This window comes from Mirounga leonina, unplaced genomic scaffold (assembly GCF_011800145.1).
Source record: "Mirounga leonina isolate KUSES-001 unplaced genomic scaffold, KU_Mleo_1.0 Mir_175, whole genome shotgun sequence".
Lineage (NCBI taxonomy): Eukaryota > Metazoa > Chordata > Mammalia > Carnivora > Phocidae > Mirounga > Mirounga leonina.
The window spans coordinates 15,996,233-16,023,205 of NW_023270453.1; the positions used below are offsets into that span (position 1 = coordinate 15,996,233).

Genomic DNA, 26,973 nt, shown 5'->3' on the forward strand with positions numbered 1-26,973 from the left:
GGACGGTGGGGCGGGGCGCGGCGCGGCGGTGGGGCGCGGCGGGACCGTGGGGCGCGGCGGGACGGTGGGGCGCGGCGGGACGGTGGGGCGCGGCGCGGCGGGGCGCCCCAGGCGGGTGGCAGCGAGCGCCCCACCTACCGCGGCCGCGACTCGGAGCCCAGGAAAGGGCGCTGCGCCGGTGGGGAAGAGGGGACGGGGCGCTGCGCCCGCGCGCGGGGACACGTGGAGGCAGCGGTGGGGAGCGCAGCGCCGGGAGCCGACCCACCGCAGCTTGCGGGGTCACCCAGGGAAGGGAGACGTGTGGCCAGGCTTTGAGTTTCACGTCTTCCCGATGTAAGAGGCGAAGGGAAGGCGCGGGGTTTGCAGTGGGGGCTCGGGGTGGGAGTCTCCCAGCAGTTGAGAGAAATGCGTGGAGGCGGTTCTCCGAGCCCCACGAGGAAAGCTGTGCAGACGCTGCACCGCGCGCAGTGCCCACAGGGGTCCGAGGAAAGCGACCTGCTCTCTACCCTCAAACGAAAGCGAATAATACGAATGGGTGGCGGCGGGATGGGGTCGAGACTGGCTCGCTGAGGAGAAAAAACGTGTTGGGCAGGTTGCACTCCCGAGGGACCTGGAAACCTCTCCAACTTCTTAAGCAGCAGGAAACCGTGGAAGGGCGTGGAAGGGCGCGGGAGTGGTGGGGCTGCTTGGAGTACGCGCAGTCAGGCAAAGGGGGAAGAAATAAAGCCAGTGGTGGCTCGGTGTATTCCAGATGAACGTAGGTCGCATAGATGTAATCTCCGCAGAAAGAACCGAATGAGTGACTCATAGGTTTTCATTCCGGGGAGCTAGAGAGGAGGGAGGAGAAAGGATAGATGGTCTGGCTTTATCCTTGTTGGCGCTTCTTATAGTCAGGGAGCAATCTGAGGGTCCGATGAAAGCCAGGAACCCTCTCCCCAGAAAAATGCATGAATGCACATGCATCTAATTTGGGGGCCAGGGACCCATTAAAGCCCATTCATAGATTCTCCAAGAGTTAGTTAATCCCATGATCTGTATGTGTGTGCGTGTTTTAAGGCAAGACTCCCAATAATTTGCCTCCAGTCGGGCCAATCTATCTACCTAGAGTACTTGATCAGAGGTATCCACCCACAGTTGCCGCTTGCTGGCTTGGTGTGAACCCTGTAGCTCTGCAGGGTTTCATGAAGTTTTATTTTCTTGAGACTATGGATTCCCCCCGACCCCATCTGAGAATCTGACTTATGTTGGTGACCTGGTCGGTTCCTCTCATGTCCCTAGCCAGTGTGCCCAGTAGCTAGCCGACTGGGGCAACTCGACCAGAACAGTGTGAAAGTGAGATGCAGCTTTAGTTAGAGCCCAGCAAGTGCAGAGAACTCTGCAGGCAAGACCTCCAAAGCTCACCACCCACAGCCTCGTTTTTGACCTCACAAAGGTACTGCTGCCATTCTGCAGCTCCTGGTGTTTCTCGGTGTTTCTTGAACAGGTTTAGTGAGATACAATAGATAATAAACTTCATACATTTAATTACATGATTTGATATGTTTAGAGGTAAATGTATACACTCATGAAAACATCATGATCGTGAAGGTAAATATAATCATCACTACCAAAAATTTCCTCTTGTCCTGCGTAACCCTTACCTCCCACCCAGCCCTATCCCCCAGGCCACCACCATGGGATTTTGGTCACTTTTGACTTGCTGTCATATCTAGAATGTTATATAAATGAAGTCATACAAAATGTACTCTTTCTTGTCTGGCTACTTTCAGTCATAGCAATTGCTCTGAGAATTCTCCCTCCATCTTGTAATCTGTATCAATAGTTCATTCCTTTTTATTGCTGAGAAGTATTTCATTGCATGGGTATCACACCATTTTGTTCATCCAACTCGGTTGTTACTGGACGTCTGGGTTGTTTCTGGTTTGGGGCTGTTACACTTAAAGCTGTTATGAACATTCACATGTCGGTTTTGTGTGGACACAGGCTTCCATTTCTTTTGGGTAGAGACAGTGGGAGCAGAATGGCTGACTCATATGACATGTGTGTGTTTAATTTTTATATTCCCACCAGTGGTGTGTGAGTTCCAATTCCTTCACATCCTCGTCAGCACTTGGTAGGGCCAGTCTTTCTTTTTTTTCCTTGAAAATTTTTTTCCAGCTTTATTGAGATATAATTGACATATAACATTGTGTAAGCTTAAGGTGTACAACATGATGATTTAGTATATGTACATATTGTGAAATGATTGCCACAATAAGGTTAACACATTCATCACCTCATATATTTACCAAATTCTGTGTGTGTGTGTGTGTGTGTGTGTGTGTGGTTGGTCAATCTCTTTATTTGTACCCATTCTAATAGGTGTGTAGTGGACTCTCGTATTTTCTTCTCAGAGTTTTTAATTTGCATTTTCCTAATAACCAGTGATGTTGAGCATCTTTTCATGTGCTTATTTGCCATCAAATACATCTTCTTTGTTAAAGCATCTGGTTACACCTTTTGCCCTTTTAAAAACTCAGCTGTTGAATTATTATTGAGTTTCAAGAGTTCTTTATATATTTGGGATACAAAACCTTTATCAGATATGATTTGCAAATATTTTCTCAGAGCCTGTGGCTTGTCTTTTCATTCTCTTAACAGTGTCTGATGAGGAACAGAAAATTTTAACTTTGATTAAGTTCAGTTTATTTCTTTTATGTATTATGCTTTCAGTGTCATCTCTAAGAAATCTTTGCCTAACTCAAGGTCACAAATGTTTTCTTCTAGATGTTTTATAGCTTTAAGAATTTACATTTCTGTCTGTGAATCATTTTGAATTAATTTTTTATATAATATAAAGTGTGGATCGAAAGTTCCATATTGGCTTGGTTTCAGGGTTTTTTTGCATATGGATATCCAATTGTCCCAGCACTATTTGTTGAAAACATGATTTCAGTGGAATTGCTCTTACACCTATTTTGAACATCAGATGTTCAGATAAGTGTTGGTCACCATGGACAAAACATCAGTCTGTGAAAACCAGTTATATTTCTATCCATTATCAATGAGCAATTGGTTGAAACTTAAAAATATATGCAACTTACTCAATAGCATCAAAAAGTATGATCCACTTATGGATAAATCTGACAAAAGATGAGAAAGACCTGTACACTAAAAACCACAAACCACTGCTGAGAGAAATTAAAGCAGACCTAAACAAATGGAGACATATACAATGCTCGTGGGCTGGACAAATCACTATTGCTAAGGTAACCATATTCCAGCCCCAACTCCAAATTCCACAAGCTTTCTTGCAAAAATTAACAAACTGATTCCAAAATTCGCAAGGAAATGCGTAAGACCCAGTATAGCCAAAACAACTTTGAAAAACAACTTTCTCTAAGTTGGAGAAATAACATTCTGATTTTAAGACTTATTATAGGGTTACAGTAATCAAGACAATGTAGTATTAGGGTAAAGATGAACAGAGGGCTAACAGAAGAGACTGCACCTAATGTTTTTAAATGAGCTTGGAAGGGAAGTGGATACAAATTATTAAATTTGCTACTTGGTGCTATGATCCTGATCAGAAATTCTAGAGAGAAGCCCATTCCTTATCACCAGTGGAACAAATAATATAGTCTCAGATATGTTCCTGCTAGTTTGCCATGCTAACAGCTGCAGCAAATTGCTGTTATCTGTTCTTAGTCAAAAGGCATTTTAGGAGGGGAAACCCATCATCTTGGGCAAGAAGTAATTTACTTCTTAAAGATCCTCACAACCTGAAAGGCTGCAGACGATTTCCCAAAAGCAGCTAAAGATGAGGATTTGTTTGAAGATAAATACATCTCACCAACTTGGGTTCTGTTGTACAGGTATGTCTGTTGTACAGTATGCTTTGGGGTTTTACAACTTTTGTGTCTTTAAACATTTTTAAAACCATTTTTCAGAATTCTGGGGAGTTTTGCCCAAACCTTTCATTTTCTATTTCAGATCAATTTTATCTAGTTATTATTGTTTTGTGCTGCTACTCATAGCAAAAAAAGTCATAAAAACTTAAATGCACAAAATATGGGATTTATTGAACTCAACCTAGATGTTCAACAGTGGAGGACTGCATAAATTAAATGCAGTTCTTTCAAATAATATGCATCATATTATTCAGTTTTTACTAGAAGATCTAGAAGTAGCTATCACTGAGTAGGGAGACACCATAGGTTGTATGCATGTGTGTGTGTGTGTGTGTGTGTAGTTGTCTGCCTTTTCTTATTTTTCTGTCATAATTTAAATTGGCTTTGTAAAAAGAAAATAAAACTACAAAAGAAGTAGCTCAAAAAAAGTTGTAGAATTTGGGGATTTTTTCAGAACCATTTTTAACTAATTACAGCAGATCTTGTTTGGCAATGTTTTCATGACTATAAATTTTGCAAATTGGAACCAATTTAGGGTTCTAGAACTATAAAGTACCATATATAGCATTTGTGCATAAATTTTACAATTTGTTTACAATTTGGTGACTCTTATTGCTAGAGCTGTGTGTAGGCTGGATATTTAGGTTGTTTCAAAATGTTTGATGTTCTAAAAGGCACAGAGTAGGAACAATTGGATGAAAATAAGCTATAGAGAGCAAAAAGGGCAAGGGAAAACTCCTCAAAGTCAAAAAAAAGATGGCAGAAATGCTTCTGGGGATATTCTTTTTCAATCGAATCATCACTTCAACTAACTTGTTTTGGGCTAAAGCACTTTTGCCAAATTGATTTTACTAAATAGTGTGTAACTACGTAAATAAATGTATAAAATCCCCTAGTATATATATTTAGAGTCATATCCCTGCTACTCATTATGCATGGTTGATGTTATTTGAATGTTTTCTACTGGGAAAGACTTGATTTTCTTCTGAGCAGTAGGGAGCCACTGAAGGTCTCTGGGCAGGAGGGACATTACCTGGACCGGCATGGTGGAAAGATTACTTTTGTAAAGAATGTGAAGAGTAAACTGTAGGCAAGAGGGTCTGGAGGCAGGCAGTCAAGCTGGAGACTTTTGCAACAGTTCCTGTAAATGGTGATGAAATCTTGGACTGAGACAGTCTTAATAAGGAAGAGAGGAGGGGGCAGATGTCCTCTTGAGTTTTACAAGCATAGAGTGTATTTTATTCTTTCCCTTTTGTTTGCTCTTCAGCCTATAGCCACTCAACTGTTCCAAGCCCTCATAAAACAATATTTAAAGACCCCAACCAAGATGAATTCATCTACCACACAAAATGGGGGCAGGGAATTTCAGTTAGGGAGCCCGAGAGAGAAAGAACAGAATTGATGAGTTAAAGATAATGACCTGGGTAGAGTGCGTACTTACGATGAGTGCCAAAGGAACTGAACGTGTTGGCTTGGTTGGCATTTCAGCTAGAAAAATAATGAAGGAAAATGGATTGCTGTGATCACAGAGGCCTTTATGTTTTCGATGCATCAGTGTCACGGTGAGCTTCTTGAAGGGGAAATTACATCTGATACTTCCTACCACACTTAGCATGCTGTAGACATATACATGGTAGAATAAGAGAAAAAAAGTATTGGAATGGATTCTGACTCTCCTCAAAGAATGGGAGGGGCATGCTAACATGATACCTTTTGAACTCTGGGTATGAGACTAGGCCAAGGATATTTACTGTATTAGATTGTGTAAGCCGATCTGATAAAGAAGTCTGACTCACAAGTTCTGCAAAGTAGAGAAAGGTGTGGCCTACACACTATTTTGGTGACTTCATTTATGATCACTAGGACTTGTATATGGGTTTGTTTGTTTTGGTTACTTAAGAGTCTCTAAAATCCCAGAACCGTAAGTTTACAACTATTTACATTATTTCATCCACTCCTCTCTGTATATTCATAAGCCGCTAACCCCAGAAGGTACCTATCACATACCAGGCTTAGCGCTGTGGGAGCACCAGAGAACTCTGAGATACAGTCACCACCTCCAAAGAGCTCACAATATTGTAAATAAGACAACACTTACTTACGTGGAATATCTAAGGAATAATGTTATGAGAAAATATATAGAGAAATTATAATTGAAGTGTCTAAAGATGTGATGGGGGTCTCTAGAAAGAAAGGTTATTGATACAATCAAATGTATTATCTCCAGTGTCCTTATGAGAGAGTCCAGCTTTGTAGGGTAAATAATGGGCTATCATGTAGCTGACGGGGCTGGCTTTAGTATATTGATATCCTTGTGCATTCATATATCAATTATTATCTTTCTTCGAGGCCTGTTCACAATCTACTAGACCACTAGTAGATTTCCTTTTTCAGCAGAATGACAGAGTAGATATTCTGAAAAATCCTCTTGCTACAAAACACCCAGAAATGATGAATAATATAGAGCAAATATCTATTAAAATCCAGACCCAAGAAAATATGTATCAACTATTTAAAGCAAAAAAATAATCTATTTTGGTGTTTATAATATATGTAGAAGCAAAATGTATGACAACAATAACACAAAGGCTGTGAGAAGAGAAACGGAAGGATAGTGCTTAAGGTTCTTCTTATACTGTATATGTGAAGTGGTATAATGTCACTTGAAGGTGAACTGTGATGAGGTAAAGACATTTACCAGGAGCCCTAAAGCAACCACCAAAATCATATAATCAAAAGAATTACAGTTAGTAAGCCAACAAAGTATATAAAATGAAATCATGAAATATACTCAAATAATCTCATGACATGATCATCTCCATAGATAATCCTACGGAATCCACAAAAATGCTCTTAGAATAAGTGAGTTTGGCAAAATTGCAGAATACACACTTAACTTACAAATATCAATATATAAAATACTAGCAACAAGCAGTTAGAAATTGAAAAATTTGAAAAAACACCATTTGTGTTGACATAAAAAAAGGAAATATTTAGGAATACATCTGACAAAAAAAGTACAAAACCAGTAACCAAAAACTATAAAACATTTCTCAGATAAATTACTGAAGATTTTAATAAATTGAGAGAGATACTGTTTATAGATATTGAGAAGATTCAATATTATTAAGATGTCACTCCTTCCCCAACTTGACCTGTAGATTTAATGCAATTTCAATCAAACTTTCAACAGGATTTTTTTTTTTTTTTGGGCAGAAACTGATATACTGATTCTAAAATTCAGTAAGGGACCAAACTCAACTTTGGAATTGATTAACAAAGATTTATTAGAAAGCTACAACAACCAAGACAGTGCAGTATTGTGTCAAGATTAACAAATAGACAAATATATCAATGGAACAGAATAGCAAGTTCAGAAATCAACCCACTCATACTTGGTCCTGGCTCAGTATCCTATACCAACACCACTGGAGGCCCACTACTATAGGATAAGGGGAAAGAAGCTTTTTCCTACACAAAACCTGTAAAGATACAGGGGAGAAGTTGACTGCAAGGAAGTAAGGAGCAATATAACTGAAAGCTCCAACCCCAGGAGCCAGACACACAGGGCCTGCCTAAGACTGGCAAGACTAGGACAACAGAAAACTTCTCCTGACTCCAGGCAAGCAAGCACCAAGTAACAAGCACAGTTGTCAGCCGCGGAGGGTGTGGTGAGCAAGAGTGTGGACATAACCTCTTGGGGTTTAGATACATAGAGAAGGACTGAAAGAAGAGGGTGGATTAGGAACACAGAGAAACCCTCTGGCCCTCCAGCACCCACCCTAAGCACAAGATAACACCAGAGGAATTTGAAGCCAGTGGTGTTCTGAAGGCAAACTTAGCACAACAAAATCCAAACCCAATTCAACAACTGACTAGACTGACTCATTCCCCCACTCTGTCAGTCTAGCCAAAGAAGTTTTCCCATTTTCAGGCATAAATAGTATTTTACCTCAGTTCTACACACATAGTCCAGCATTCAATCAAAAATTACGTGACACACAAAAACACAACAACAACACAATCCCATTATCAAGGGGCAAAGCAATAAACAAGATTCAGAGATGACCCAAAAATCAGAAGTATGAGACTGGAAGTTAAAATAAATATCACTAACCTGGTAAAGGCTCTGGTGGAAAGGATGGACGGTATTTCTGAACAAATGGGGAATTTCAGCTGAGAGGTGGAAACCATAAGAAAGTCAAATGGAAATGTTAGAAATTAAAAAGAAACCAAACAAACAATAATAGAGATGAAGAAAGGAAAGAATCAATAAACTTGAATATAGGTCAGTAGAAATTACTCTAATAGAAACACAAAGAGAAAAAGTGAGAGAGAAAAAAATGTGAGACAAAGTATCCAAGAGCTGTAAGACAACAGAAAATGGTCTAATATATGTGTAACCAGAATTCCAGAAACAAAAGAGAATGGAGCAGAAGAAATATTTGAAGAGATAATAGTTGAGAATGTCCCCAAATTTATAAAAGATATTAAGTCACAGATCCAGGAAGCTCAAAGAACATCAAGCAAGATAAATGCCCACCTCTCTCCCATCCAAAACACCCTCACATCTAAACACATTGTATTCAAACCACTGAAAAGCAAAGATGAAGAAAAACTGTGATAAAGTGGATAAAGATACATTACACACAGAAGAATGAAGATAAGAATTAGAGCAGACTTCTTATCAGAAAGTATTCAAGCCATAAGAAAATGGATCAACATCTTTAAAATGCTAAAGCAAAACAAAACAAAACAAACCTGTCAAGCCAGAATTCTATAACCAGGATAACCAGCTATCTTTCGAAAACTGAAAGCAAAATAAAGACTCTCTGACAAACAAAAAGCGAAAGGATTCAACACCAGCAGACTTACGCTTTAAGAAACATTTAAAAAAAATTCTTTAGGCAAAAGGAATATAATCCTAAACAGAAACTTGGATCTCTAAAAAGAAAAACTCTTTGGAAATAGTTAAAATGGAAGTAAATAAAATATATTTGTTCTTTTAAATCACTCTAAAAAATATTTGACTAACACAAAAATAGCAAAGTATTGCATTTATAGAATATGTAAAAGTAAAATGTATGACAGCAAAAAAATGGGAGGGACAAATTCTAAGTATGCATTGGTAGAGTTCTTAACTATATGTGAGGTGCTGTAATATTACTTGAAGGTAGCCTTTCCTAAAATAAAGATGTATACTGTGTACCTTAGTGAAACCACTAAAAATAATTTAAAGTGATACATAAAATAAGCCAATGGTGAAGATAAAATGGGATAATAAATTATAGTCAATCCAAAAACAGGAAAGAGGAAAAATGAACAATGATCAGATGGAACAAATAGAAAATAGCAAAATGGTAGGCTTAAATCCAGCCACATCGATAATTACATTAAATACAAGTGATCTAACCACACCAATTAAAAAACAGAGATTCTTCAATTAAATTAAAAAAAAAAAAAGCTCCACTATATGCTGACTACAAAATAACAACTTTGAATATACAGGCAAAGGTAGGTCCAAAGAAAAAGGATGGGAAAAGATTTATTAGAAAGCTACAATTGCAAACAATAATCAGAAGAAATCTGGAGTATTTGTATTAATAGCAAACAAAGTAGACATCAGAAGAAGGAGTATTACCAGGGATAAAGAGGGGCATTACATAATAAAGGGGTTAATTTGGGCGCCTGGGTGGCTCAGTTGGTTAAGCAACTGCCTTCGGCTCAGGTCGTGATCCTGGAGTCCCGGGATCGAGTCCCGCATCGGGCTCCCTGCTCGGCAGGGAGTCTGCTTCTCCCTCTGACCCTCCTCCCTCTCATGCTCTCTGTCTCTCATTCTCTCTGTCTCAAATAAATAAATAAAATTATATAAATAAATAAATAAATAAATAAAGGGGTTAATTCACCAAGAAGACATTAATCCTAATTGTGTTTGCATCTATACAATGTAGCTTCAAAATTCATAAAGCAAATCTGATAGAATTGAAGGAAGTAAAATACAAATCCAGGATTATAGTTAGAGACTTTAACACTATTCCTTCAGTAATAAAAAAAAAAAACTAATAGAAAAAAACCCCAGTAAATACATAGAAGATCAAAACTTTAAGTGGCATTTACAAAAGACCCTTATGACACATTCTTTTCAAATACATATGGAACATTCACCAAGAGAGACCATATACTGTGGGCCATAAAGCAAACCTCAACAAATTCCAAATCATTGAAATTACATAGAATATGTAATGGAATTAAATTAGAATGACTTAACAGAAAAATATCTGGAAAATCCTCAGGTATGTCAAAATTCAACAAAACACTTATAAATAACCTGTGGGAAAATAGAAAATATTTTTAGTTGAAAATGATAATAAAATACATTTAAATAAGTTACAATTTGTGGAACTCAGTTAAAAGATATTTTAGAAAGAAATTAATCATATTAAGTGCTTGTATTAGAAAAGAAGAAAAGTCTCAAGTCAGTGATCTAAGCTTCTACCTGAAGAAACCAGACAACAATGAACAAATTAACCCTAAGCAGAAGGAAGGAAATGATAATGATAAAAGCAGAAATCAATGAAATTGAATGCAGAAAAACAATAGATAATATCAATTAAACTAAAGGCTGGTTATTTTAATAGATCAATAACAGTGTAAATCTCTAGCCAGACTGATCAAGAAGAAAAATGAATAAACATGAACTACATTGGGAATGAAACATTGGGAAGGAAAAGGAACATCACTGCAGATTCTACAAATATCCGATGGGTCATAAAGTTTTATTATGAATAGCTTTATGGCTGTAAATATGACAACTTGGGTAAAATGGACAAAGTCATTGAAATGCAAATATGAAAGCCCATTCAGGAATAACCTGAGTCATCTTATATCTTAGAGAGTTAAAGTTGTAGTTTAAAACAACTCCAACAAAAAATTCCAGACCCAGATGGCTTCACTGGCTAATTCTAAAAAAAAAAAATCAACAAAGGCATGCAAATTTGAGTGATGGCTAAATCCTCAACAACAGCAGTGGAATATGGAAAGAAGGTATAACTACCTGCTAATGCAGAATTCTATGCTGCACAAAACTGTCATTTAAGAAAGATAGTGAAATAAAGACTCAAAGGAAGAGAAAATAATAACAGGCAATGGCATTAAAGCATCTCTAAGGTTCTTCTATTGCTGGGGAGAAGGCTGTGGATATCAGTTAACTACTCCACGTTATTAAGGACACATGTTAAAGAGGTTAGTATAATCACCACATGGAGATAGGTTGCTTAACATGGAATGGTAACAATTCTAAAGCACAGCCTCAAAATATATGAGTCAAAAATGGTCAGAACTATTATAATATATATATTATATATATTAACAAGTATACAATCATAATGGAAATTTTAACATACCTCTCTAAGTATTTGATGGATTAAATGTGAAAATAAATCAGTAAGAATACAAAAGTTGTGAAAACAATTAACAAGCTTGATCAAATTGTCTAACAACTGAATAATGCAGATTCATTTCAAACACACAGAGAACATTTATAAAAACCGACTATATGTTGCCAGGCCATAAAATTGGCCTCGATACATTTCAAATGATAGTTATATAGGCCAACTTCTCTGACCACAAGGAATACAAGTCAGAAAAAAAATAAATAACTAGAAAATTAACTGGGACAAAGCAAAACAAAAGCACCAAACACCATCTTCTGGAAACTTAGAGCATTGAGTATCTACGTTAGGAAATAAGGAAAGCCTCACATTATGAGCTAAGCATCCAACTATAGATATTATAAAAAAACACAATAGGGGTAGTGCCTGAGTGGCTCAGTTGGTCAAGCATTTGCCTTTGGCTCAGGTCATGATCCCAGGGTCCTGGGATCGAGTCCTGCATTGGGCTTCTTGCTCAGTGGGAAGTCTGCTTCTCCCTCTCCCTCTGCCTCTCCTCCCCCACACTCGTGCTCTTTCACTCTCTGTGTCAAATAAATAAAATCTTTTTTAAAAAAGCAGAATAGGTCAAATAGAAGTAGGAGCAAAAAAATAAGGATAAAAACAGATATTAACAATACTGAAAACAGATGTACATTAGAGAGATGCAACAAATCTAAAAGTTGGTTCTTTGAAAAATCTACTAAAATGAACAAACCTCTAGGAGAATTAATCAAGAATAAAAGAGAATGCATAAACAAATAATATTAGGCATGTAAAAGAGGATATAAATAAAACATTTAAAATACTTTCATACAAATAAGTTTGAAAGTATAGATGACAAATCCTTATTTAAAAACAAACAAACAATTTACTGGGATGCCTGGGTGGTTAAGTGTCCAACTCTTGATTTCCACTCAGGTCATGATCAAATCCGCACTGGGCTCCACACCCAGCGTGGAGCCTGCTTAAGATTCTCTTTCCCTCTCCCTCTGCTCCTCCCCCCTCTAAAAATAAACAAACAAAAAACAATTTACCAAAACTAACTCAAGAAGAAATAGAATAGATAAACCTGAAGATTCCCTTTCAAAACAGCAACAAGACAAAGTTTCACACTATAACCCCTCTTCTTCAACAAGAAGGCCCAACCAATATAGTAAGACAAGAAAAACAAACATTATATAGGTTGGAAAAGAACTTTTCAAGCTCTCATTATTCTCAGACATATGACTTATTCCATCATAATAATTTGCAGATAAATTATTAAGGATTGAGCTAGATTGCTAAATTAAAAGTCAATATTCAATAATCAATATTCTTTCTCTGTACCTGCAAAAAGCATTTCATTTCGATAATATATATTTTTAAAAGATGACATTTACAAATCACACCTTCCTGCCCCAAATTAATTACCTAGGAATAAATCAACAGATACATCACTCCCTTATGTAGAAAATCATAAAATTTTTGAAAGAAACCCCAATAAGCAGAGAGATAAACAAAAAGAAACCCATACCAAGAACCACTGCAGAGCACCAAAACAGAGAAGATCTTAAGTATCCTGAGAGAAAAGACAAATTACTAACAAATTGCTAACAAAGAAACAAGAGTTAGACACACAATGGGCTTTTTAGTAAAACACCAACATTAAAAGCTACAAAGCATCAAAGTGCTGAAGACAAAAACCATCTGCTGGAATTGTATACCCAAGGAAATATTTATTTAAAACAGTAGGGTGAAGTAGGATTCTGGGAAGATGGTAGAGTAGGAAGTATCAAGACTCTGTTTACTCACCTAGACAATAGTTGCATTGGCAGAATCTGTCTGATAGAACTATTTTGGAACTCTGGAATATACTGAAAGCTTGCAACTTCCAGGGGAGACTTGGAAGGTAAATGGTGGTCAGTTTCAGCTCCTTACACCCATCAGCCACCCCCAGCCACATGGCAGGCAGCTGTGTGTGTGTTCCTGGAGAAGCCTGCACACAGCTTGCAGGAGTCAGGGTAGGGTAAAAAGGACCCTGTCCTATAAATACCAGGGATCTGTGCTGTATTGCTGATGGGTGCTTCTGATCACAGATGTGCTGCCAAAGAGGTGGGAAGCCATTTTCTGCAACTCTCCCTGTTGCTGCAAGCCCCTCCCAAACCAGCTGAAGTGAATTCCAGGGGAATTTAGAGAGCCAGCACCCTTCCCCCTCCCCGTTCTTTTTTCCTATTCCCTCCTTTTGGGAGCCAGACATTAAAGACTAAGACATTCATAAACAACTGCATATTCAGGGAAAAATAGAAAGTGACCATGCAAGCTCAGAGAAAAGTTTAGAAAGGACCTGAGAAGACCTTAAGATTATAACTCAGGCTGACCCCTGGCACAGTGACAGCCTGCAACAATCAAAAGAATAAATAAATAAATAACAGCAAACCCTGAGATATGGGCAAAACTGGTTTCCAGAGTTACCACACTATTAGATTCAAATGTTCAGTTTTCAATTAAAAAAAAAATCACAAATCATAGAAAGAAACAGGAAAGTATGACCCAGTCAAAAGAAAGAAATAAATCAACAGAAATTGTCCCTGAAAAAGACCAGATGGCAGATATACTAGACAAAGACTTAAAACATCTGTCTTAAAGATCCTCAAAGAACTAAAGGAAGATGTGGAGAAAATCAAAGAAAATGAAGTATGAACAAAATGAAAATATTAATAAAGAGAGGGAAATCCTAAAAAGAAACCAAAAACAAATTCTGGAGCTGAAAAGTACAATAACTCAAATGACAATTTCACTAGAGAGATTCAAAGGCAGATTTGAACAGGTAGAAGAAAGAATTAACAAATATGAAGATGGAAACCACAGAAATGATCAAGTCTGAGAAACAGAAAGAAAAAAAATTGAAAAAAGGTAAACAGAGCCTAAAAGGACTATGGGACACAATCAAGAGACCAACATTGTGTGAGTCTTAAAAGAAGAAGTAAGACAGAAGGGAGCAGAGAGAATATTTGAAGAAATAAAGGTGGTAAATTTCCCGAATTTGATAGAAGACATGAATATAAACCTCCAAGAAACTCAATTAACTTCAAGTAAGATGAACTCAGAGACCTTCACTAAGACACAATAGAATCAAACTTTCAGAAGCCAGAGCCAAAGAGAGAATCTTGAAAGCAGCAAGAGAGAAGCAAATCATCATATACAAGGAATTCCCCAATAAGATTATCAGTATATTTCTCATCAAAAACTTTGGAGGCCAGAAGGCAGCAGGCCAATATATTCACAGTGCTAAAAGAAAAGAACTGCCAACTGAGAATCCTATATCCAGAAAAACTGTCCTTCAAAAGTCAGGGTGAAATTAGGACATTCTCAGATAAGCAAAAGCTGAGGGAGTCCACTACACTGACCCTGACCTACAATATATGCTCAGAGTCCTGAAAGGCAAAACAGAAGGACACTAGCACATAGCTTGAAGCTGAATGGAGAAATAAAACTCTCAATAAAGGTAAATTCATGGGCAATTATTGAAGCTGGTATTACTGAACAATGGTTTGTAACTGTAATTTTTGTTTTCTACATGATTTAAGAGACTAATATATTTAAAGAAAAAAATTAGTATAAAAGGTAACATCAATGTAACTTTGGTTTATAACTCCAAATCTTGTTTTCTACATAATTTAAAAGACTAATGCATTTCAAAGAATTATTAGCTTATGTTTTGGGACACACAATGTATAAAGATGTGATTTTGTGACAGAGCTATAAAAGAGCAGAATTTTTATGTCATTGAAGTTAAGTTGGTATGAATCCAAATTAGAGCATGATAACTTTAGAATGTTAAATGTAATCTCCATGGTAACCACAAATAAAATAGCTATAGAATATAAATAAAAGAAATTAAGAAATTTAAACATTTCATGACATCAAACTGACTAAACATAAAAAAAGACAGTAATGCAGAAAATGAGGGGCAAAAAAAGCTCTAAGGCACGTAGAAAACAAAGAGCAAAATGACAGAAGTAAGTCCCCCCTTACCAGTAATTACTTTAAATGTAAATGGATTAAACTCTTTAATGGAAAAACAGAGACATGCACACACACACACACACACATTGATCTGATTATATGCTGTCTACAAGAGACAAACTGAAGATCCTAAGACACAAATAAATTAAAAGTGAAAAGATGCAAATAGATATTCCATGAAAATAGTAACCAAAAGAGAGTAGGGATGGCTATACTAACTAATATCAGGCAAAATAGACTTTAAATCAATAAAATTTAGAGACAAAAAATGACATTATATATATTTGATATAGCAAGAAGATATAACATTTATAAACATTTATGTATCGAATAACTGACCACCAAAATATATATTCTTAATCCATGGGACATTTTCCAGGATGGACCATATGTTAGGCCACACATTAAGTCTCAATAGATTTAAGAAGACATACAAAGTATCTAATCTGATCACAGTAGGATGAAGTTAGAAATCAATAACAGAAGGAAAACTAGAAAATTCACAAAATTGGGGGGAGGAGCAAGATGGCAGAGAAGTAGGAGACCTAAATTTCGTCTGGTCCCAGGAATTCAGCTAGATAGTTAATCAAACCATTCTGAACACCTACATACTCACAAGGAGATCAAAGAAAAGAACAGCAGCAACTCTCTGAACAGAAAAGTGACCACTTTCTGGAAGGTAGGATGTGTGTGCAGAGAAGTGAATCCGAGGCAATATTCGGGAAGATAGACGGTGGGGGAGGGGGCTTCCGTCAGCCGATACCAGCAAGTGATAGAGCAGCGGAGCACAAAATCAGAACTTTTAGAAGTCTGCACCGCTGAGGGACGTTGCTCCAGTGGCTAAGGAGGGGGGGGAACCCTCTCTGGGTCAGTGTGGTCTCAGGACCCTCGGGGTCACAGAAAGACCAGGGGTGCCTGAGTGCGGCAGAGCTCCCAGGTATCGGAGCGGGGAAGCTGGCTGCAGAGACAGAGCCAAGGAGTGGGCTCTCAGCTCGGGGTTGCCATAAACTGTGATCCAGGACACAGCTGGGCCACTGCTCTTCCAGTAGGGACCCAAGAAGCTGCAAGTCTGGGGAGACTCCCCTTCCTCCCCCGGGAGGAGCAGCACGGGAACGCACCGCAGGGATCTGCTGGGTTTGGAGACTCCACATGGGGTTGGGTGCCAGAGATAGAAACGCTTGGTCACAGGCCAGGTGAGCATGGAGTGCAGCCAGAGACCGAGAGACGGGAGTGACTGACTGCTTTTCTCTGGGGGCTCACTGAGGAGCGGGCCCTGAGTTCTTGGCTCCTCCAGGGCAGAGATTGGGAGGCCGCCATTTTCACTCTCGTCCTCCAAAGCTGCACAGAAAGCTTACAGAGAACAAAAGCTCCCGAGAGCAAACCCGAGCAGATACTTAGCCTGCCCCCGACGACAAGGGCGGGGCAATTCCGTCTCCAGCAAAAACATTTGGGAACCATGGCAACAGGCCCCTCCCCTAGAAGATCAGCAAGAACAGCCAGCCAAGACCAAGTTTACTGACCAATGAGAACAGCAAAACCCCAGCGCTAGGGGAATACTGCACATAGAATTCATGGCTTTTTCCCCATGATTCTTTAGTCTTTCAAAGTTAATATTTTTAATTTTCTTTATTTTTCTCTTTTTCTATTTTTTAGTTGAATTTTTCTCCCTTCCTTTTTCAACCAACATCTTATCAATTCCTTTTTTAAAATCTTTTTTAATTGGGATGCCTGGGTGGCTCAGTCGGTTAAGCATCTGCCTTCAGCTCAGGTCATGATCCCTGGGTCCTGGGATCGAGTCCCACATTGGGCTCCTTGCTGAGCAAGGAGCCTGCTTCTCCCTCTGCCTGCCTCTGTCTCTCTCTCTCTGATAAATAAATAAAATCTTAAAAAAAAAAATTAAAATCTTTTTTAATTTTTCATTTTTACAGTAATAGTCTATCTCTTCATTGTATTTAACCTTTTTTGTATATATATGTTTTTCTTTCTTTAAAATTTTGGGATACAGTTTCTTATAACAGATCAAAATATACCCTAAATCTAGTGTAGGATGTTGTCCTAGTCTCCCGCCTGATCACATTCTTTTTTTTTCTATATTTTTTTCATTCTTTTTTCAACCAACTTCTTATCTTATCAATTCCTTTTTAAAAATCCTTTTTAAGGGCGCCTGGGTGGCTCAGTTGGTTGAGCGACTGCCTTCGGCTCGGGTCATGATCCCAGGGTCCTGGGATCGAGTCCCACATCGGGCTCCCTGCTCTGTGGGAAGCCTGCTTCTCCCTCTCCCACTCCCCCTAATTGTGTTCCCTCTCTCGCTGTGTCTCTCTCTGTCAAATAAATAAATAAAATCTTTAAAAAAAAAATCCTTTTTAATTTTCATCTTTACAGTCATATTCCATCCCTTCATCATATTTACCTTATTTTTGTGTATATATATAAGTTTTTCTTTCTTTAAAATATTGGGAGGCAATTTCTTCTAACAGACCAAAATACACCCAAAATCTAGTGAATGGCTCTATTATATTCAGCAGCCTGATCATATTCTTTTTTTTTTCCATTCCTTCTCTCCCCCTGCCCCCGCCCAGTTTCGGGTCTCTTCTAATTTGTTTAGTGTATATTTTCCTGGGGTCGATGTTACCCTTTTAGCATTTTTTTAGCATTTTGTTCTCTCATTCATCTATTCTCCTCTGGATAAAATGACAAGACAGAAAAGCTCACCTCAAAAAAAAAAAGAACAAGAGGCAGTACCAACTGCTGGGGACCTAATCAATACAGACATTAGTAAGATGTTGGAACTAGAGTTCAGAATGACAATTATAAAGGTACGAGCTGGGCTTGAAAAAAGTATAGAAGATACTAGAGAATCCCTTTCTGGAGAAATAAAAGAACTAAAATCTAACCAAGTCAGAATCAAAAAGGCTATTAATGAGGTGCAATCAAAAATGGAGGCTCTAAACGCTAGGATAAATGAGGCAGAAGAAAGAATTAGTGATATAGAAGACTAAATGATGGAGAATAAAGAAGCTGAGAAAAAGAGAGATAAACAACTACTGGATCATGAGGGGCGAATTTGAGAGATAAATGATACCATAAAGCAAAACAACATTAGAATACTTGGGATCCCAGAAGAAGAAGAAGAAGAAGAAGAAGGGGGCGGGGAGAAGGTACACTGGAGCAAATTATAGCACAGAACTTCCCTAATTTGGGGAAGGAAACAGGCATCGAAATCCAGAAGGCACAGAGAACCCTCCTCAAAATCAATAAAAATAGGTCAACACCCCAACCTCTAATAGTAAAACTCACAAGTCTCAGAGACAAAGAGAAAATCCTGAAAGCAGCTCGGGACAAGAGGTCTGTAACCTACAATGGTAGAAACATTAGATTGGCAGCAGACCTATCCACAGAGACCTGGCAGGGCAGAAAGGATTGGCATGATATATTCAGAGCACTAAATGAGAAAAATATGCAGCCAAGAATGCTATATCCAGCTAGGCTTTCATAGAAAATAGAAGGAGAGATAAAAAGCTTCCAGGACAAACAAAAAGAATTTGCGAACACCAAACCAGCCCTACAAGAAATACTGAAAGGGGTCCTCTAAGCAAAGAAAAAGCCTAAAAGTAACATAGACCAGAAAGGAACAGAGACAAAATACAGTAACAGTCACCCTACAGGGAATACAATGGCACTATATTCATATCTTTCAATGGTTACAGTGAATATAAATGGGCTAAATGCCCCAATCAAAAGACACAGGCTATCAGACTGGATAAAAAAACAAGACCCATCAATAGGCTGTCTGCAAGAGACTCATTTTAGACGCAAAGACACCTCCAGATTTAAAGTGAGGGGGTGGAAAGCCATTTACCATGCTAATGGACACCAAAAGAAAGCTGGGGTGGCAATCCTTATATCAGACAAATTAGATTTTAAGCCAAAGACTGTAATAAGAGATGAGGAAGGACATTATATCCTACTTAAAGGGTCTATCCAACAAGAAGATCTAACAATTTTAAATATCTATGCCCCTAACATGGGAGCAGCCAATTATATAAGCCAGTTAATAACAAAATCAAAGAAACACATCGACAACAATACAATAATAGTAGGGGACTCTAACACCCCCCTCATTCAAATGGACAGATCATCTAAGCAAAAGATCAACAAGGAAATAAAGACTTTAAATGACACACTGGACCAAATGGACTTCACAGATATATTCAGAACATTCCATCCCAAAGCAACAGATACACATTCTTTTCTAGTGCACACGGAACATTCTCCAGAATCGATCACATCCTGGGTCACAAATCAGGTCTCAACTGGTACCAAAAGATTGGGATCATTCCCTGCATATTTTCAGACCACAATGCTTTGAAACTAGAACTCAATCACAAAAGGAAAGTTGGAAAGAACTCAAATACATGGAGGCTAAAGAGCAGCCTACTAAAGAATGAATGGGTCAACCAGGAAATTAAAGAAGATTTTTAAAAATTCATGGAAACAAATGAAAATGAAAACACAACTGTTCAAAATCTTTGGGATGCAGCAAAGGCAGTCCTAAGAGGAAAGTATATAGCAATACAAGCCTTTCTCAAGAAACAAGAAAGGTTTCAAATACACAACCTAATCTACACCTAAAGGAGCTGGATAAAGAACAGCAAATAAAGCCTAAACCCAGCAGGAGAAGAGAAATAATAAAGATCAGAGCAGAAATCAATGAAATAGAAACCAAAAGAACAGTAGAACAGATCAATGAAACTAGGAGGTGGTTCTTTGAAAGAATTAATAAGATTGATAAACCTTTGGCCAGACTTATCAAAAAGAAGAAAGAAAGGACCCAAATAAATAAAATCATGAATGAAAGAGGAGAGATCACAACCAACACCAAAGAAATACAAACAATTACAAGAATATATTATGAGCAACTGTATGCCGACAAATTAGACAATCTGGAAGAAACAGATGCCTTCCTAGAGACATATCAACTACCAAAACTGAACCAGGAAGAAACAGAAAACCTGAACAGACCCATAACCAGTAAGGAAATTGAAGCAGTAATTAAAAATCTCCCAACAAACAAGAGCCCAGGGCCAGATGGCTTCCCAGGGGAATTCTACCAAACATTTCAAGAAGAATTAATACCTATTCTTCTGAAGCTGTTTCAAAGAATAGAAATGGAAGGAAAACTTCCAAATTCATTTTATGAGGCCAGCACTACCTTGACCCCAAAGCCAGACAAAGACCCCATCAAAAAGGAGAACTACAGACCAATATCCCTGGTGAACATGGATGCAAAAATTCTCACCAAATACTAGCCAGTAGGATCCAACAGTACATTAAAAGGATTATTCACCACGACCAAGTGGGATTTACTCCTGGGCTGCAAGGCTGGTTCAACATCTGCAAATCAATTAATGTGATACAATACATTAATAAAAGAAAGAACAAGAACCATATGATCCTCTCAATAGATGCAGAAAAAGCATTTGACAAAGTACAGCATCTTTTCTTGATTAAAACTCTTCACAGTGTAGGGATAGAGGGTACATACCTCAATATCATAAAAGCCATCCATGAAAAACCCACAGCGAATATCATACTCAATGGGGAAAAACTGAGAGCTTTCCCCCTACAGTCAGGAACATGGCAGGGATGTCCACTATCACCACTGCTGTTCAACATAGTACTAGAAGTCCTAGCCTCAGCAATCAGACAACAAAAAGAAATAAAAGGCATCGGAATTGGCAAAGAAGAAGTGAAACTCTCACTTTTTGCAGATGATATGATACTTTATGTGGAAAACCCAAAAGAGTCCACCCCAAAATTGCTAGAACACATACAGGAATTCAGTAAAGTGGCAGGATATAAAATCAATGCACAGAAATCAGTTGCATTTCTATACACCAACAACAAGACAGAAGAAAGAGAAATTAAGGAGTCGATTCCATTTATAATTGCACCTAAAACCATAAGATACCTAGGAATAAATCTAGAGGCAAAGGATCTGTACTCAGAAAACTATAGAAAACTCATGAAAGAAATTGAGGATAATACAAAGAAATGGGAAAACATTCCATGCTCATGGATTGTAAAAATATCTATGCTACATAGAGTAATCTACACATTTAATGCAATCCCTATCAAAATACCATCAATTTTTTTCAAAGAAATGGAACAAATAATCCTAAAATTTGTCTGGAACCAGAAAAGACCCTGAATAGCTAGAGGAATGTTGAAAAAGAAAAGAAAAGCCAGTGGCATCACAATTCCGGACTTCAAGCTCTATTACAAAGCTGTAATCATCAAGACAGTATGGTACTGGCACAAAAACAGACACATAGATCAATGGAACAGAATAGAGAGACCCTCAACTCTATGGTCAACTAATCTTCAACAAAGCAGGAAAGAATGTCTAATGGAAAAAAGTCTCCTCAACAAATGGTGTTGGGAAAATTGGACAGCCATATGCAGAAGAATGAAACTGGACCATTTCCTTACACCACACACAAAAATAGACTCAAGATGGGTGAAAGACCTCAATGTGAGACAGGAATCCATCAAAATCCTTGAGGAGAACACAGGTAGCATCTCTTCGACCTCAGCTGCAGCAGCTTCTTCCTAGAAACATCACTGAAGGCAAGGGAGGCAAGGGAGGCAAGGGCAAAAATGAACTACTGGGACTTCATCAAGATAAAAAGCTTTTGCACAGCAAAGGAAACAGTCAACAAACCAAAAGACAATTGACAGAATGGGAGAAGATATTTGCAAATGACATATCAGATAAAGGGCTAGTATCCAAAATCTATAAAGAACTTATCACACTCAATACCCAAAGAACAAAGAATCCAATCAAGAAATGGGCAGAAGACATGAACAGACATTTCTGCAAAGAAGACATCCAAATGGCCAACAGATACATGAAAAAGTGCTCAACATCACTCAGCATCAGGGAAATCCAAATCAAAACCTCAATGAGATATCACCTCACACCAGTGAGAATGGCTAAAACTAACAAGTCAGGAAACGACAGATGTTGGTGAGGATGCGGAGAAAGGGGAACCTTCCTACACTGTTGGTGGGAATGCAGGCTGGTGCAGCCACTCTGGAAAACAGTATGGAGGTTCCTCAAAAAGTTTAAAATAGCAATTGCACTACTGGGTATTTACCCCAAAAATTCAAATGTAGTGATCCGAAGGGGCACATGCACCCCAATGTTTATAGCAGCAATGTCCACAAGAGCCAAACTATGGAAAGAGCCTAGATGTCCATCAACAGATGAATGGATAAAGAAGATGTGATATATATATATATATCATTCATATATATATATGAAAAAATAAAACACTCAAAATACTAGGAATAGAAGGAAACTTCATCAACATAATAAAAGCCACACATAAAAACCCACAGTGAACGTTATATTCGGTGGTGAAAGACTGAAAACTTTTCCTCTAAGATCAGGTACAAGGCAAGGATGCCTGCTTTGACCACGTCTACTCAACAAAGCACTGAAAGTTCCACAGCAGTTAGGCAAGGAAAAGAAATAAAAGGCATCCAAGTTGGAAAGGAAGAAATAAAATTATCTCTGTTTGTAGATGGTATGATCTTATATGTAGGAAACTTTAAAATTCCACAAAAAAAACTGTTAGAACTAAAACATGAATTCAGTAAAGTAGCAGGATACAACGTCAACATACAAAAATCAGTTGCATTTCTATACACTAACAGTGAACAATCTGAAAGATTACAAAAACAATTCCATTTTCAATAGCATCAAAAATAATAAAATACCTAGGAACACACTTAACCAAGGAGCTGAAAGACCTCTACAATGAAAACTACTAAGCACCCCTAAAAGAAATGAAAGAAGACACAAATAAATGGAAACACATCTCATGGTCATGGATTGAAAGATTTAATGTTATTACAATGTCAATACTACCCAAAGTGATCTACAGATTGAATGCAATTCCTATCAAAATCCCAATGATGTCTTCTCCAGAAATAGAAAAACCATCCAAAAATTCATATGGAATCACAAGGTACTCCAAATAGCCAAAACAATCTTGAAAAACAAAAGTGGAGGACTGACACACTGATTTCAAAACTTACTACAAAGCTACCGTAATCACAACAATGTGATATGGGCATCAAGACAGACATACAAATTAAGTAAATAGAATAGAAAGCCCAGAAATAAACCACCACATATATGGCAAAACGATTTTTGACAAGGGTATCAAGACCATTCAACTGGGAAAGGACAGTCTTTTTAACAAACAGGGCTGGGGAAACTGGACATCCGCAGGCAAAATAGTGAAATTGGTATGTTACATAATACCAAATACAAAAATTAACACAAGAAGGATAAAAGACCTAAATATAAGACGTAAAAAAAATAAAACTCTTAGAAGAAAACATAGGACTAAAGCTCCATGACATTGGATTTGCAATGATTTCCTGGATATGACACCAAAGGCACAGGAAACAAAAGAAAAGAATAGACAAATTGGGGGCGCCTGGGTGGCTCAGTTGGTTGGGCAACTGCCTTCGGCTCAGGTCATGATCCTGGAGTCCCGGGATCGAGTCCCACGTCGGGCTCCCTGCTCAGCAGGGAGTCTGCTTCTCCCTCTGACCCTCCCCCCTCTCATGCTCTCTCTCTCTATCTCATTCTCTCTCTCAAATAAATAAATAAAAAATCTTAAAAAAAAAAAGAATAGACAAATTGGACTGCATGAAAATTTTAAAATTTGGTGCACCAAAAGACCCCATCCAGAGAATTAAAATCAAGCCACAGAATGGGAGAAAATATCTGCAAATCATATAGCTGATAAAGGATTAACATCCAGAATGTATAGAAAACCCCTAAAACTCAACAACAACCAAAACAAACAGCCCAATTCAAAAATGGGCAAAGAACTTGAATAGATATTTCCCCAAAGAAGACATAAAAGTGGCGGCAAGTACATGGAAAGATTCTAATCACGAGGGGGATGCAAGTCAAAACTGCAATGAGATACATCTCATACCCTCTAAGATGAGTACTGTCAACAACAACAAAAACAAGAGAATGTAGAGGAAAGGAGCCTTTGTGCACTGTTGGTGGGAGTACAAACTGGCACAGCCACTGTGGAAAACAGTATGGCGGTTCCTCAAAAAGTTAAAAATATAATCACCCTATGATCCAGCAATTCCATTTCAAACCAGAACGATTTGAAAGTAGGGTCTCAGAGAGGTATCTGTACATCCATGGTCATAGCAGCCTTGTTCACAAGAGCTAAAGCACGTTATCAATCCAAGTGTCCATCAACAAATGAATGATGGATAATCAAAATATGGTATATACGTAACAATGGAATATTATTCAGCCTTTAAAAGAAAGGAAATTATGTAATATTTGTAGCATATATGGATTATGCTAAGGACAATATTCTAAAGCGAAATAGTCAGGTACAAAAAGACAAATATGGTTGTGTGCAAGACATCTTTGCAATCCCCCCCCAAAACAGACTGGTCTTGGAAGTAACTGTATGTGTGGTGTTTGGGGTGAGGTAAGGGTTCTTAGATTCTCCCTCCCTTCCAAAGTTTCAGAATAACCCATGGTAGGGGCCAAGGCTGAGAGCTTGACTCTGATCTCACAAGTTCCTCCAGGCCCAAGACAACGATGCTATCAGCATCAAAGAGCAAACTTGGCATAAGGAAGGAAAGGGGTAGGTAAGGAAAAACCAGTTAAATACACTCGTACCAGCTAAATCCAGTCTTTGCCTAGCCTTTCCCTCTGAGGACTTCTTGTCTCTCCTGTCCTCTGGCGTCACTGATTTGTGGCTGAATGGAGACTGTCCAGTCACCAAAGATGTAACATTACCTGAGAGGTCCAAAGGTCCGTGGTCAGTCCAGGCTTCCTCAGAAGGAAGGAACATTTTATCATAGAGCAGAGTCTAGTATTTTTATGGGACTATGTGCTCTGGTCTACTGTTAAATATTTCTAGAGTGGCATGTTTTATGATCATTCCTCCTCGTTCCACCTCACCCTCCATCTCTAAGTATTTTCCCATCTATGTTAACATAGAGTAAAGCACCCCACAAACACAGATTTAAGATTTTGGTGGCATGGAGCTAAACCCATGGTACTACCAAGCTAATTACCCACCCCCCCCACACACACACATACGCACACGTGCACAGTGGGTGAGTACATTTTTTAGATGGAGGTGGGGGAACTGGGCCCAATTAAAAACTGTTAGACTAGAAATTCAGAAGAGCACATCAGGAGGAACCTGTAAAAGAAATCTTCATGGATGGTATCAACACCATAGAAAGGTATGAACAAATAGTTGTTAATAACTTCAAGAGAAGCTTTAAATCCACACTAGAAAGTAACTTGATGCTGGGAGACTCTACACCTGTGAATGCCATGTAGTATGGTTCTATGTGGGATGGGGCATGCTTCCCGCAGCATCATTGGCACCTGGAACTGGTTAGAAATGTAGATTCTCAGGCCCTGCCCCAGACCTATTGACTCAGGAGCTCCGGGAGGATGGCCCAGCCCTCTGAGCTTTAACAAACCCTCCAGGTGGTTCTACTGTACACTCACATTTAGGAATCGCTGACCTAGAGGGCCCAAGATGAAGATGAAGGCATAAGGAGCAGAGCTGATGTAGCAGAACGAGGACTCAAATATGGCAATGATGAACCCGCACAAACCAAAGCTGCAGTCAAAATACCAAATGTGGAGAGAGTGCAAACACTACTTTTAGACCCTGGAAATGGAAGGAGGAACTCTAAACAGTGTGAATTGGGGACAAGGAAAGAGGGAAAGGCAGCACTCCGAAAACCACAAGTAGGGAGATAATTCAAGGACATTTTCCTGACTAAACTATAATCTTGGCCTGAGTTGTCAAAGGCTCTTAGGGTTTCCTTCAAGAGCAATCCTCAGCGCCTGGGTGGCTCCATCCTGCTTGTGTGCTCTCTCTCTGTCAAATAAAGTCTTTAAAAAAAAAAAAAAAAAGCAATCCTCAAAGAAAGGGACCCAAGCGACATTCACCAAGTGGTTTTTGTTTGGTTACTTACTTTGCTTATTTTTTAACTTACTCTAATGCAACCTCAAACTTAGAGTAAAACTGCAAAAACAGAAAAGACCTCTGAATACCCTTTACCCAGATTCACCAACTGTTTACATTTTGCCCCAGTGCTTTATCATCCCCCATCTCTAACCAAATATATTTATTACACATGTGCTTTTTCCTCTAAAGCATTTGAAAGTAAGTTGGAGACATTATGCCCCTTTATGCCTAAATACTCAGTATATATTTCCTAAGAATATGTTCTCTAACATACCTTCTTAAAACACAACACTCTCACATAACCACAGAACAATTATAAAAAATCAGGAAATTTAACCCTGACACAATATTATTATCTAATACTCAGGCTGTATTCAAAATCTGTCCGTTATCCCAATAATGGCCTTGTTCACCATTTTCTCCCTAATTCGGGATCTAATCCAGGGCCACATTTGGCATTTTGTTGCCATGTCTCTTTAGCCTCTTTCAGTCTGGAATACTTCCTCTGCCTTTCCTTTTCTTTTTCTTTCTTTCTTTCTTTCTTTCTTTCTTTCTTTCTTTCTTTCTTTCTTTCTTTCTTTCTTTCTTTCT

General features: G+C 38.4%; 1 protein-coding gene across 1 annotated transcript in view; it reads left to right on the plus strand.

Annotated features, from left to right (window-relative positions):
• IL15RA (interleukin 15 receptor subunit alpha) overlaps positions 1-26,973 on the plus strand; it is a 49,185-nt gene that overhangs the window by 868 nt on the left and 21,344 nt on the right. The window lies entirely within an intron of this gene.